The sequence below is a fragment of the Meles meles genome, chromosome 9, assembly GCF_922984935.1.
Source record: "Meles meles chromosome 9, mMelMel3.1 paternal haplotype, whole genome shotgun sequence".
NCBI lineage: Eukaryota > Metazoa > Chordata > Mammalia > Carnivora > Mustelidae > Meles > Meles meles.
Genome location: NC_060074.1, coordinates 106837901 through 106852052, shown reverse-complemented (window position 1 = coordinate 106852052; position 14152 = coordinate 106837901).

The following is a 14152-nucleotide window of genomic DNA, read 5'->3' as shown; positions in this document are numbered from 1 at the left end:
GCCACCCAGGCACCCCTCAGCTTGCAAAATTTTTCTTCACATCTGCATAACTTTGGAGTCTGCTGGTTTCGAGGTGTTTGTTCCCAAGGCAGTCATGTATTCACTGGAGGGAAACAACAATCGTGCCATTGAACTTGAACTTGAGATGGCTACCTGGCCATTCTGAGTGCCTCCTTCCACTAATCCAACAGGCAAAGGAGAGGGTTACTACACCAAGTTTAATGATGTCTCCTGATTACCAAAGAGAGATACAGCTGCTGTTAAACAATGGGAAGTGTGGAGAATATGCCAAGAATCCAGAGTATTCTCTGGGGAGCCACCTGGTGATTCTACGCTCAATGGCAAAAGTTACTGAAAACCCACAACAACCCAATGCAGTGAGTACCATCAAGGGTAGAGACTCTTCAAGAGGAGACCGTCAAGTCATCACACCAGGCAAAGAACGATGATCTGCTAAAAGGCTGGATAAAGGGAAGGCAAAAGGGCAAAGGGAATTTGGAATGGATGGTGGAAAAAATAAATTACCAATGCCAGCAATGGTCTCATAACCTGCCGCATAAACCGGGGCCACAACAACTACGCATATCCCTCTATTATTATTCATATATTTGTATATATTGACCAATTTTCTTTCCCACCTACCATTCCCTTATTATTTTATATGTGTTGTGATGTTCGTTTAACTTTATAATGTAGTTTTGACATGATAAGATACTAAAGGACAATGATGACTGGTTGGATGGGCCATGAGTATCCCTCCAAGCCAGTATACTGTGGCATCCATGCCTTAGTTTCTCCTATTTCATGGCAAGAATGAGATCACCTTTGTTGTGAGAGAGCTGCATCGTTATTATCTAGAAGCATGTGTCTGTTGTCCTTGTTCTTTGGAAGTTCTAACCAGAAGAGAGGTGTGATCATGGGTGCTGAGGAGGTAAAGAGGTGGTCTGTGCAGGATGGCAACGGAGGGACTCAGCACTGTCCCTGTTCTCTTCACCTCTACCCTGCACTGCTGGGGCCAATGCAAGGGCCTCAACATCGGAGAGCCACACTTCTCAAACTCTCTTCAAACAGTCTTCCCTTAAGACTGCCAAGGAGAGGCACACTCGCAAGACTGGGAAGGCAAAATGGTGATGGAGGAAGGCAAGTGGGACTTGATTATTGGCAGATAGGATTTGTCATCAGCTCCCAATTAACCCTGAACACAGAACATGACTTCCTTACCTCTGGCATTTAGTGAGAACTTGGAAAATACTTTCTTGACAAGATGGATGAATAAATAACCAGATGGATATATAGTGGATGGATGGATGGATGGATGGATGGATTCATGAAAGGAAGCTGAGGCAGAAAATATACTGTATAACCAAGAAATTTGATGTCAGAAAGAAAATTTTGAATAAAAATAAGCATAGATGCATCAATAAATGTTCTTGGCTTTAACTATAAATGACAGAGCATCCAAAGTTAAAAGAACATTTCAACTCAAAAGAGAAATCCACAAAAGGGAGAAATTCAAATGTGCTAGAGAGAATGGTGATCACTATTAATGTAAGTTCTCAGACTACATGGGAAAATGTGGGCTCCACAGGGAAAGACAGAACAGGGATTTGGGATTTGGGGAGAGATCTGCCTACTGACGTTTAATACAGCCTCACTATTTTAGACGCATTCTCAGTGCTGACATGAAAACCTGGGGAAACAGATTTGGGCTCCTAGAAAAACTTTTTAGCCAGTAGAGACAATCAACCGTGATAATGGGAGCCTCTGTCCACAAGAAGCATTTGTGCAGCAGCTAGATGGCCAGATCTGGAAAATACTATAGAAAGGATTCTTGATCTGGCTGGGAGGTAGACAAAGATTCTCAAACCCTTTCCAAACAACTTCCAGGTTGCTTTCTCCCCTCCTGGGGTCAATGTGATGTTTACAACTGGCCAGGACACAGAGGCTTACCTGAAAGAAAACTTGAGATACTCGGCCAGCTGGAAGGGGAGCTATTTTGGGGCAAGGAGCCCATCCCCACACTCCTCAACTCACCACACATAAGTAGTTGCTTACTCGGCACATGCAGGAGGGGGTCGAGAGGAAGAGTACTTGCTAAATAAAGCAGTCTAATTAATAAAGCGACTGTCAAGTGCCTGCAATGCTAATTTCACCTAGTTGGCTTCTCACACACGCCCCAAATAGGCCACCGTGTCGCCGAAAGTGAAGTCGTTTCTAAATTATCCTTTTAAGAGGAAGACAAGTGCACAAACTGGAGGGAGATGAGGAGGACGCTGGAGGTTGAAACAGTATCTGAAATTCAGAGTTTGCGCCTCTGATCTTTCTTTTTCAAAGATGATCTCAGCCTGGCACCACCCCCTGCAGCTGAACAGCAGTGGAAGTGACAGCTCCCTGCCTCACACTGGAAACCCTTCTACAAATTGCATTCAGATTTGAATTCAAAGGTGTCCTGCTGAATGACCCCTCCAGCAGAGCCAGAGTTTAAATGCCTAACGGCGCTCTTTCTTGGAGCTAAGCGGGCTCTGGGTTTCCAGCCACTGAATCTAAGGCCTGAAAGGAGAGCTGATCCTGGTAAAGGTTCTGGTTTCAGACCAGCTCTGGGTTCCCTTCCCGACTGTACTGCTTTCCAGCTGTGTGGGCTTGGACAAATAGCTCCACGTCTCTGAGCTTCCATTCTTCATTCACGAAGCTTGGACGGCCGTACATTTCGGCCACACTGATGCAAAGATTAAGTGAGATAATGTGTGTGAAGTTACGAATGCAGAGTAGGCTCTCGCAAAAATGTAGCAGGCTCTCACAAAAAATATTACTTTATCCACCATCGAACCTTAAAATCATTGATGATTTGAAATCCAGAGGTCTGTTGTGTTTCCCTCAAGTCCTGGCATTTCTTCATTCTTCAGTGGGACTTGGCATCTATAAAGTGTTATGGTGGATCACTGTGGGCTCCAGTACGCATTCAACAAACATTCAGCAAACGTTCAGCAAGTAACAATTAACATTAATCAGCACCGAAGATGTACCATGCCCCTGACTCATGCTGTGGCACTAGAGATAAATAAGACGTCTGTCTTGCCCTCAAGGAGTCCATGCCACGTCTTTATCTAGGACAGACAGAAAAGTGACATCACTTTGTTATTGTCATAAGAGCCACTTGGGGTCCTGCTATTCCTGGATTTGTAACTGTTAATGTTGTCCGGCAGTTGGCTTCTGGCCCAAGACAGGGCCGTGCTCAAGGATTCAAAGGCAGTCATTGAACCCAGCCCCAAAGACTTAGGAATGCTTTTTCACGAAACTGACAGCTAAAGAGAAGGTGTTTCTGGAACACACGTGGCGCACAGGTTTCCAGCATGGCGCACCACAATCACTGCGCAGGGTTGCTGTGGGACGTTGGCAGCGTGTTTCCACAGTGTTTCCTTTTCATCTACTGCTGAGTGACTCATACATTTGTTCCCCAGTCAACAAGCATCTCTTGAGCACCTCCTATGTGCCAGACATGATGGCAGGTGCTGTGAAAACAGAAGAGAGATTGACAGTCCCTGTGCCTGAGGATCTCATAGTCCGATGGTGCAGACACACGGGTCAGATGCAGAAATGGATGGTGTAGTGCCTAGATCCTGTGGTGGGGAGCTGGACGGCACAGGGGAGGCTCCCCACACCCAACGGCAGCCATCAGAAGATGGATCGTGACCGCAGTGAGGTGAACCAAGGCTAGGACCCAGACCACAGTGAAAGATGAAAGGATCCTCAAGTGTATAAGCCAAGAGGCATGAAACAGGGCAAGACTCTGGGTTGGTGCCCTCTGGCTGCCCCAGAGTCTGAATGTAGAGGTGTGGCAAAGGGTAATGTGGAGAAGTAGACATAAGTGAGACCACCCTCTTCCTCTAGATAGCCCAAATGTGTTCCCCTGTGTAAACAGTAATTAAAACAAGGAAAATCTATGTTGCTCTTTTTAGCATATGGCCCACGAAGAAAAGACCTGGATGACGCTAGTGGGTGAGCCCTAGATTCTTGGTTGAATTCTTACCTACACATTTGGGGCCCACCCTGTAGTGCAGAGCAGGGAAGCTATGGTCCACCTAATGAACTCAGCTTGAATCCAAGACACGTTTCATGTGCGTGTCATCTGTGTCCTCCCCAGGGATAGTCCCCATGGTACCAGCTCCTTCCTGGAACACGGTGGTCACCATTACTCCCGCCAACCCAGAGCTCACTGGATCACTCTCCCGGTGTTGCCACTCTGGGTTCAGAGAAAGATTAACACCTTGTTTGTCGGTCTGGCTATCACCTGGATTGTCATCACCAACTTTTTGACTCCTCAGTGCAAACCCAGCACAGCTTCCGGAAGGGGCAGAATGTAGGAGAAAGTACAGGGGCTCTGGGGACAGAGTCTGGCTTTCTCATGGACGGTCCCATACACCGTCTAGGTGATGTCGATATGAGGGTAGGCAGGGCCCTTCGCAAATCCAAACCTCATTTTCCTGCTCTATAAATGGTGATATTGATATATCCCCACTATATATTATATAGAAGTGGGGATATTAACGTATCCCCACATTGGAATACGTTGGGAGAGACCACCACCAGGCAAGCTCCTGGAGACAGGACTTGTTCTCCATTCTGCCATATTTCTTTTTTTTTTTTTAAGATTTATTTATTTATGAAACAAGATGGGATTGGGAGGGAGACAAACCATAAGTGACTCTTAATCTCACAAAATAAACTGAGGGTTGCTGGGGGGAGGAGGGGTTGGGAGAGGGGGAGGGGGTTATGGACATTGGGGAGGGTATGTGCTATCGTGAGTGCTGTGAAGTGTTTATATGTTTATAAAAAATAAAAAATAATTAAAAATTTTAAAAATATATATTTATTTATTTATTTATTTGACAGGCTAGAGATCGCAAGTAGGCAGACAGGCAGGCAGAGAGAGGAGGAAGCAGGCTCCTTGCTGAGCAGAGAGCCCGATGCGGGGCTCGATCCCAGGACCCTGAGATCATGACCTGAGCCGAAGGCAGAGGCTAAACCCACTGAGCCACTCAGGCACCCCTCCTTTCTGCCATACTTTTAACCACTAATGATTATCTGGCAGATGGAGAAATATCATGAAATTTTTAGGACTAACTGAATAATTGTAGGCCTAGTGCCCGATAGAGCAGAGAGGGGGCTCCTCCCAAGACCATGTTTTTCTCATCCAAGCAAGGAGATGGTCAGTATGCCTGCCCACTTTGCAAAAGGCTAATCCGACCTCTCTAACAGAAAACCTTGAACTAGTCCTAGGTGTGGCAGGCAGATGAAGTGCACATGCCAGAAACAACAAACCCGCATCCATCAGCAGGCGTGGACCCCACACTCACATCAGGCTGCATCCTTCAGACAAAGCTTTAAGTCTTTGTTTAGCAATTAGATTAAAACGTGTTGGCTGAGTGGACAAGTGATTAAATTTATCCAGGGAAACCATGAGGAAAGAAAAAATCACGCATCCACTTTTTCCAAACCTTTGCACACACTATCCCACAAGGTAGGTAACGGAGGACCTTTCAAAGCCATCTTTGACTGACACAGAAACTGAGGCTCAGAGAGGTCATGTAAGTAATAAGCAGTAAAGCCTGGCACAGAATCCACACCTCCAGCTCCCAGAGGTTGCGCTTTCCTCCATGGGCACCGAGCTGTCCACCTGCAGCCCTGCCATAATCTAGACATTGTTTAATTGAAGCCCAGCAATGGAGCACTGGGTGGGTCAGTGGGTTAAGTGTCTGGCCTCCGCTCAGTGCCTGATCCCAGAGTCCTGGGATCAAGACCCTGTCCGGCTCCCTGCTCAGTGGAGAGCCTGGTTCTCCCGCCCCTCCCCCTGCTCATGCTCTTTCTCTATCTCTATCTTTCTCTCAAATACATAAATAAAATCTTAACAATAAGTAAATATGAGAAAATGTTTAATTTGAGCCCATCAAGAAAGGAAATAGCATATTCTAGGGTCAGGAGTTCTGCCTACCGTGCAGATACCGCTTTTCCCATTCCCCTTGAAAAGCCACGCCAAGACGGTTTCCTACCAGCTGAAGGCACTAGTTCCCTGTTCAATAAGAAATCTTCCGTCGAAAAGAACAAAGATTTAAGATGGGGTATTTTTTTTCCCTTCGAGCAGAGCTAAGCAGGGGATCAAGACGTGCTATAATCTTCCTCGTTCGTATGCGAGGAGGAGAGTTTGGATCTACATTCTTGTAAACCTGGAAGAGTCAGGTAACTGACACTTCTTAATCCAGGGGCTCAAATTTCAACCGGATGTAACTCTTCTATGGTGCAAGACAGATGTGGCATCCAGAAGTACTATTACGGGTTGTAGAGATCAGGGAAAGTTCAGTTTGTACTTACACGGCAATGAACAGATACCGACTGTACACCAGGATACAAGAATTATGAATCCAGGGGACAAGAATGTTTTTGGTTTTGTTTTTTTTTCCTGGAGAAACCAATGAGTGATACCAATACCACTATGACTCAGGAGAGACCGTGTGTGCCCTGATGTCACAGAAGGAAAACCAGACATAAAAATCTACTATAAACATTACAGGCCAAGACTGAAGTGAAGGCGGAAAGGTTACCGTCGACAATGTGGATATAAAAATATCAATCTGCAATATAATTATAAATAAAACGGTTGTTAACTTTTACAATGCCTATATATATTTATGTAATGTCAAAGCTTACACACCACCAATCTTTATATCAACTTTTATATCGGCGTTCTGAGAAAAACGCCGTATTTCCTGGCGCTTTTTGTAAAACAATAGGGAGGCTGTGGTCATAACCAGCCTTCAGATGCGTAGATGGCATCTGTGTGTGTAAATGGTGCGTGTGCTGTGTAGTTAGGCATAAATAACTCACCGGAGACGCCAGATATGGCCAGAACAGCGTTGCAGCTTTGACCTTTAGCAGAAACAGCATGAAAATATCATCCGAGTCCACATGCTTCACCCTGCCCCCAATTCGGGAATGTGAGAAGAGAGAAACCGAAGCCCTGAACACTTCTCATAGTTATCACTGAGCACAAAGAACGGCTGGCCTGAAGCCAGGGAGGCTGATTTGAAGTCCCCACCCACCACCAGCCGGTTTGGTAATCTTGAAGCAAATCAAACATTCGCATTAGGTCTCTCTTCATAACAGAGATTTGAGTGTGTGGGGAAGATGAAATCCCAAACCATGGGTCTTTCTGAGACACTGGACCAGAAATCCTGTGTCAGGGTAAGGGCTGACACAAAGGGCTGATCAAAGAGGTAACCTGAGAGAGTGGCTCAACTATTCCAAGGACGGAACTGTCACCAGCTTTTGAAGACCTCGTGAAGACCTAAAGAGCACCACTCTGCAGGGGAAGCAACCCCAGCTCTCTGGCTATGGGGCTGGGTTTAAATTCTGACCCTCCACTTACCAGCTGTGTGACTATAAGCCAGTCACTTAGTCCTCTCTGAGCCCCCTGGTCATCGTCCCTAAAATGAGATCAGCCATATCCATGTAATGACATTGTGAGGATCAAAACTCCCTGAGTAACACAATACCCCCTGTGTAGTAGATGGCTACTTCTCTTCCTTCCCACCTGGGCTCATTTATGAGTTACACCAAGAAAAAGCTTCATCGTGCCTGCAACATGTCAGCCATGCTGTGTTGTCATGAGGACCCCATGACCTAACAGGTGTGACGACATTTAGAGTAACTCATTTAAACCACACATCGTCCCTGTTGTTTCTTTAGGAAAGATACTTTAGTAAGAGTAGGTAAGTGTGTTGTGGAGACACAATAATCAATATCATGCCATCACGGGAGAGGGACGAAACCTTTCTCTGCCCACTTCATCTTTTAACCTTGGTCCACAAAGAAGACCCTCTTCCTACATAGTGAACTTCTGGAAAAGACTTTCCACCTGCTCTGTCCTCACTCCGATTTGCTCTTCTCCATGAGAAAAGCAACAGTGAAAACACGGCTTTTTGAGAAGACTTCGCCAGCCAGCCAGTGGCAAGGAAATGGAGCCAAGAGGAAGGGGCAGGCCTGCGTTCTCCCCGAGCTACGGGCCCAACAGGCCAGCTGAGCGACACGAGGGGCATGGCTACAAGACAAGCCCAGGTGTGCCCGCACATGGCAACAAGGAGCACAAGAAGGAGCACTCAAGCGTGAATGAGGCGGCTGAGGTGGGAATCCTGCCTTTGTTTCATCAGTTCTCTCTCAGTACTTGGGCATGACTCCTACGGAGCCACTGTCAGACAGCACGGCCCAGCATTAAACTCACAGTCTCTGCCACTCACTTGTCACCAAGGGCTGGGTCCAGGTCAGAGTGTGGAAACTACATCTTGCCTCAGGCCTAGAATCTGTTCTCCGTGCTGGGGTTGACCTGAGCTTTGCTTTCAGATTCCCAGGAAAGGCCCAGGTTAAAAAAAAGCTGTGTGTCATTTTCCTCTTGACCATAGAATCCTCTAAACCCCTCAGAGTAAACATAGTTTGTTTGGATGCCTCAAAGAGATGATATCAACTTTTATTATAATTGCTTACAGGCAGGCCTGATAGTGCTCAAACCATGGTCCTCCGGCCTGCAGAATCGGTCACCTGGGAAATACTTCTCCATGAGAAAAGCAAGTACTGAATCAGACACCCCGGGCATGGGGCCCAGCAGTCTGTTTGAACAAGCCCCCCAGGAGATTCTGAGGCATGCTCAAGTTGGAGACCCCAAATCACGGAAACCGTCAATCACCCAACCAGTCAATTTGACCAGGCCTGTTATGTATTACAAATGGAGCCTTGACACACTTTTCAGGGTAAAGACTGACATAAGTTGAGCCCCCATCCGCACCCCAGCACACAGAGAAATTAAATTCCTCATACAGGAAGTCTGTGTTTACATGGTATCCAACACCTACGTGATAACCATCTCGGCAAGTACCCACAGGAAACACACCTGGTGATGTTTTCCCACAGCTAGGGACTCTCCATCCCTTAGGATTAACAGAAACATCCTCGGAGAAGAGCAGGGAGAAGCCAGAAGCCTTACAGCGAAAGTAGGTGCTTGTCACATTTTGTCTTCCTCGCCTCCTCCCACCTGTTGTCTCCTCCTAAGCACACACATGCACACACACACACACAAACGCACAAGGACACTCACACCTACAAACATTCTGCGGGACAAGCTGCCCGTCCCATCAGTTAAGGGAAACCCAGCACCAGCAGGATTCTGGGGCTGTGGGGAGCAGGACCTCCGTGCTCTGCAGACTCATTACTCGTGTCGTGATGAACAGGAGCGGTAGTGCGGCTCAACACAAAACATAATCTAGTGTTGACAAAGATGCGACTTTTTTAGAGCAGCTCACAGCAAAATTGAGAAGGAGGTACAGAGGTTTCCTCTAGTCCCCTGCCCCCATGCAGTGTTAGGCTCCCCCATTATCAACATCCCCTGCCACATGGCACATTTGTTACCACCGATGAACCTGCATGGACACATTTTTCCCTCAAAGTCCCTAGATTACCTTAGGGTTCACTCTTGGTGCTGTATGTCCTATGGCTTTGGACAGATGTATAATAACACATATCCATCATTATGGCGTCACACAGAGTATTTTCACTGCCCTCAAAGTCCTCTGTGCTCCACCTAGTCATCCCCCCATCCTGTTCTTACTCCCATCAAAAAACCCTGGCAACCACTGATCTTGTTTCTGTCTCCAGAGGTTTGCTGTATTCCATCTTAAAATATGAATTGGGATGCCTGGGTAGCTCAAGCAGTTAACCATCAGCCTTTGACTCAGGTCATGATCCCAGAGTCCTAGGACCAAGTCCCATGTTGGGCTCCCTGTTTAGTGGACAGCCTGCTTCTCTCTCTGTCTGTTGCTCCCCCTGCTTGTGCTCTCTCTCTCTCTTTATCTCTAACAAATAAATAAATAAAATCTTCTTTAAAAAGTGCATATGAGTTCAAGCAAATAGCATTTTAGCGCCTGAAAATAACAGAGGCAGTACCTACAGATGGATGTCCTACATTTGCCTCCATTGAGATTCAACTCAACCAAAGCAAATGCATGGTTCAAGTGCCCTAGTGTGTTCGGACTGCCCTCAGGTCTTTGCTGTGAGCGCCTGCTTTCTGGACAATGCCACCAAGCTCACAGGCCTCTGGCTCTGGGGCCTTCAGGGCTTCCCTCTTCTCAAGGCAAGCATCCTAAACACTCCTGCCTTCTCTTCCTTTGGACCTGGAAACACAGCCTACTTTCTCCCCTTGGTAGTAATTGCTAGAATTAAAATAGAGAAGACATCCCAGCCTTCACTCTGCCCACTGGGGTTGCAGTATGCCAGAATTTTATAGATGTTATTTCATCTAGTCTTTGTGACAACATTGTGAAGAAACTATTATTACTGCTATTTAGTAAATAAGGGGGAAAAAAACAAATAAGGAAACTGAGGCCCAGAGAGGTTAAGGAACTTACCCCAGATCACAAACAGCCTAACACAGTCCAACTTGATGCTCTACTCTGCCTCTTCCTGCCTGAGGACACAGGTCAGGGCCCTGGGTGAGCTCTTGGCTCAAGTTTACTTCTCAGGCAGCCCCAGCTTGGGTGACATGCTGCTGAGGCTCTGTCCCACCCAGGAATGCTGACTTCAGGCACAGCTTTGTGCGGTGATTGCTGTGGCCGTCCAGAGGTCGTCCACGGCTGCTGAGCCCACCCCTCCTGACTCAGCCACTTCCATAGGCTTTTAGTCAATTAATCTAGACTCACAATGTTCAATCATTTAATGTCCCAGTTTCTCCAGCTCCTGAGCTGAAATACAGAGACAAGATGCTTTCTGTACCCACTCTGCAGCACAGCCATACAGCTCTAACAGAGAAGGTGGAAAAGATTGAAAGGATAATGCAACAGGCTATTAAAGTGGGGGTTTCAAAGGAGATTGCAACATGCAATAGATGCCAGACTCCAAAATCAGGCGTAGTACAGACATTGGTGTGACGTTTCAAACATGATGATGAGAACCAGCAAAATGATCAAGTGTCCATAAAAAAAATTTAAAAATATAAGAAATATTAAGAAATTTATTTTTTATAAAAATACCATATGAACCAGTAATTCCACTCCTGGATATTTACTCAAAAAGACAAAAACATTGAACACATATATCGATAAGATACATGTATCCCTATGTTTAACACAACATTATCTACAATACCCAAATTATGGAAGCAACCCAAGGGTCCACTGATAGATGACTGGGTAAAGAAGTTGCAGGAGATAAATATGTGTGTCTATATAGGTACACATATGTGTACTCACTCTCTCACACACACACACATGCACGTGTGTGGTGGAATATTACTCGGCCATGAAAAAGTATAAGATCTTACCATTTGCAACAACATGGATGGACCTAAAGGGTATTATGCTAAGTGAAAAAAGTCAAACAGAGAAAGAAAAATACCATATGATTTCACTGATATGTGATCAAAACAAAAGAATAATCAAACAGGTGAATAAACAGATGAATAAACAAACTGATGGCTGTCAGAAGGGAGGGGGTGAGGGATGGGAAAATGGGGGAGGAGAGTCAGAGACACAGGCTTCCAGCTGTGGGAATGACTAAGTCATAGCAGTTAAAGATAAGCAGAGGGAATATGGTCAGTGCTATTGCAACAGCACTCTACCGTGACAGATAGGAGCTACATGTGTGGTGAGCACAGCCTAAGGTACAGACTTCTCTCAACACTATGAAACTAATGCAACATTGTGTGTCAACAATATTTCAATTTTAAAAAAAAAAGAAATTTATTTTTTGAGGAGAAGTTCCTTTAGAGATGGTCACTGGGAGCTGGGAGTATCAACCACCCCCACTGGGGAGAGATGGAGGGGCGCTACCCACTGACCCCAGCTGGTGAGAGGCTTTGATATGCACTCCCCACAGAGGGGAACACAGCAAATTCACCCTGGGTCCTGCAGACGAAAGTCAAAGCTGCAGTGGCAGAATTCAGTCCTGTGTCTGGGAAGTAAGTGTAGATCAAAAAGCAGATCAAAGCAGGGAAAACCTGCAGGCTAGAGACAAACCCCTGATAGAAATGTTGACCCCTCTGGTTTGCCCTCCTTCATGGGGGTGGGGGGCTAGACTGTGAACTCTGGGAAACAATCTGAAGGTTTCTGAGGGGAGGAGGATGGGGGATGGTATTAAGGAAGGCACCTGTTGTAATGAGCACTGGGTGTCATTCACAAACAATGAATGATGGAACACCACATCAAAAACTAATGATGTCCTGTATGGTGACTCGCATAACATAAAAAGAAAAAGAAATGTTGACCCCAAGTTGCCCTAAATCGATCCTGCCAGGCTGGGGGCCTCAGCCTGCAGACACAGAAGGACAATCAGGGTGGAAAGGGAAGCTGAAGAGTGAATGGGCCATCCTCTAAAAGAGAAGCATTTCGCCTGAAAGAGGGCCCAGTCGGGAGCCAGCAGAGAATGCACAAAAGGGCCTGAGAGAGTGCCTTGAGCGGCTGCCAGGCCAAGAGCAGGGGCAGAGCTAGCTCACTGCAACATTAGTTGGAAAGCCTTCCCTGTCCCTGTCCCCCTCCTGTCCCCCACTCCCACACTGGTGGGGTCAGACACAGCTGCTGGAAAGTGGGGAGAATGAGAGCAGCTGGGAATAGAGGGCCTCAGTGGGACGGAGGTGGGGACCCAACTCTTAAATGAGGATTGCGGGCTAATTAATATATCGGACTGGCCCCTTTGCATGTTTACTGAGGCTGTGCTTGTGACTTAAAGTGACTAAGGACCTGGGGTCACCTAAGAGACCACAAAAGCCCTGAGATCTGTCCAAGCTTTCACCCTACTCAGCAGACTTAAAGGCATAGTAAGAGATAAAAAATAAAGTTACTTTCGTGATGATGCCTCATTATTTCTGCTTATTTACAGTATCTGCTACGATGTGCTATTTCCTACCCTGACAGATGCCACCACCAGTAACCCAAGTATCCAGTAACCCGAGTGGAATCCCCTGCTCCCCGCCCAAGTCATAGCTGTCCATCGCCGGGACCCCTGCGCTGCATTCCCTTCCCTCCTACTGGGTGTCCCCCTCCTCTGTCTCCAACACCACGACTCTAGTCCAGACCTCCGTCACCTGTCAGCTGCCCAGATCACAGAGTCACCTCCCTGTTTGGCCTCCCCGACTCTCAGCTTTTCCTGTTCAATCTACTTCTCTTACTGCAGCCAAAGCCACATTTCTGAAATAGAAGGACAGCCTGTTTTTATGTTAAACAGCCTTCTGTGGACCCCTACTGCTTTCAAACACTTTAACTGGTCTATGAGATTTTGGAGGGACTGGCCCAGTCCCTGTCTCCAGCCTCCTCTTTCCTCACTCCAGTCCTCCACCCCACCCTTACACGGAACCCACATGTCCCTTCCATCACACACACAATTGTGCTGCCTTCCCCTCCTGGTGTTTGCTCTTGTACTAAGAAGCCCAATTCAAGAGCTATTCAGCCGCTGAGACCGGGCAGCTGTTCTCTGAGGTGTGAGACATTCCCAGTGTTCTTTGTTTTTTAACCTCGAAAGCCTTAACCTCCAATTTACCATTTTTGCACAGACCATAACTGGTAGACTGAAACAAGCCAGAGGAACCTGCTGAAAACCACACCCTAAAGGTCTGTGGGGTAGGGCCACTCCATCCCATCTTGTGCCTGCCTGACTATTCAGGTCTCAGTCCAAATATGCCCTCCTCCAGGAAGCCTGCTTTAACATCCCAGTGTTGGGCTAACTTGGCTTCCACGGAGTTCCATAGCAGTCTCGTTGCTGCCCATGCTTAACACATGGCATTTCCTCAGCACGTGTGTCCTTGCTGGACTACAAGCTCCTGGAAGGCAGGGCTGTGTCCTGGTCACAACTCTGCCTTTCGTGCCCATTACTCAACCTTCCAAAACTTGTCTATGTAACAGGATAGCAATAGGCTATCCCTCTGGGAGTTATCATAAAATGAGAAAATTAGTGCAAAGCACTTAGCATGTAGGCAACAACTTAATAAATGTTAGCTATTTATTTTTAATTATTACTCAACATATTGTGGTTGATGAGAAGAACCCATGGAAAGACTGGCATCATCACTGCAATGTGGCAGATATGTGTCCCCACAAGGGACAGCCTGTGGGCAGAGGCTGCTAAC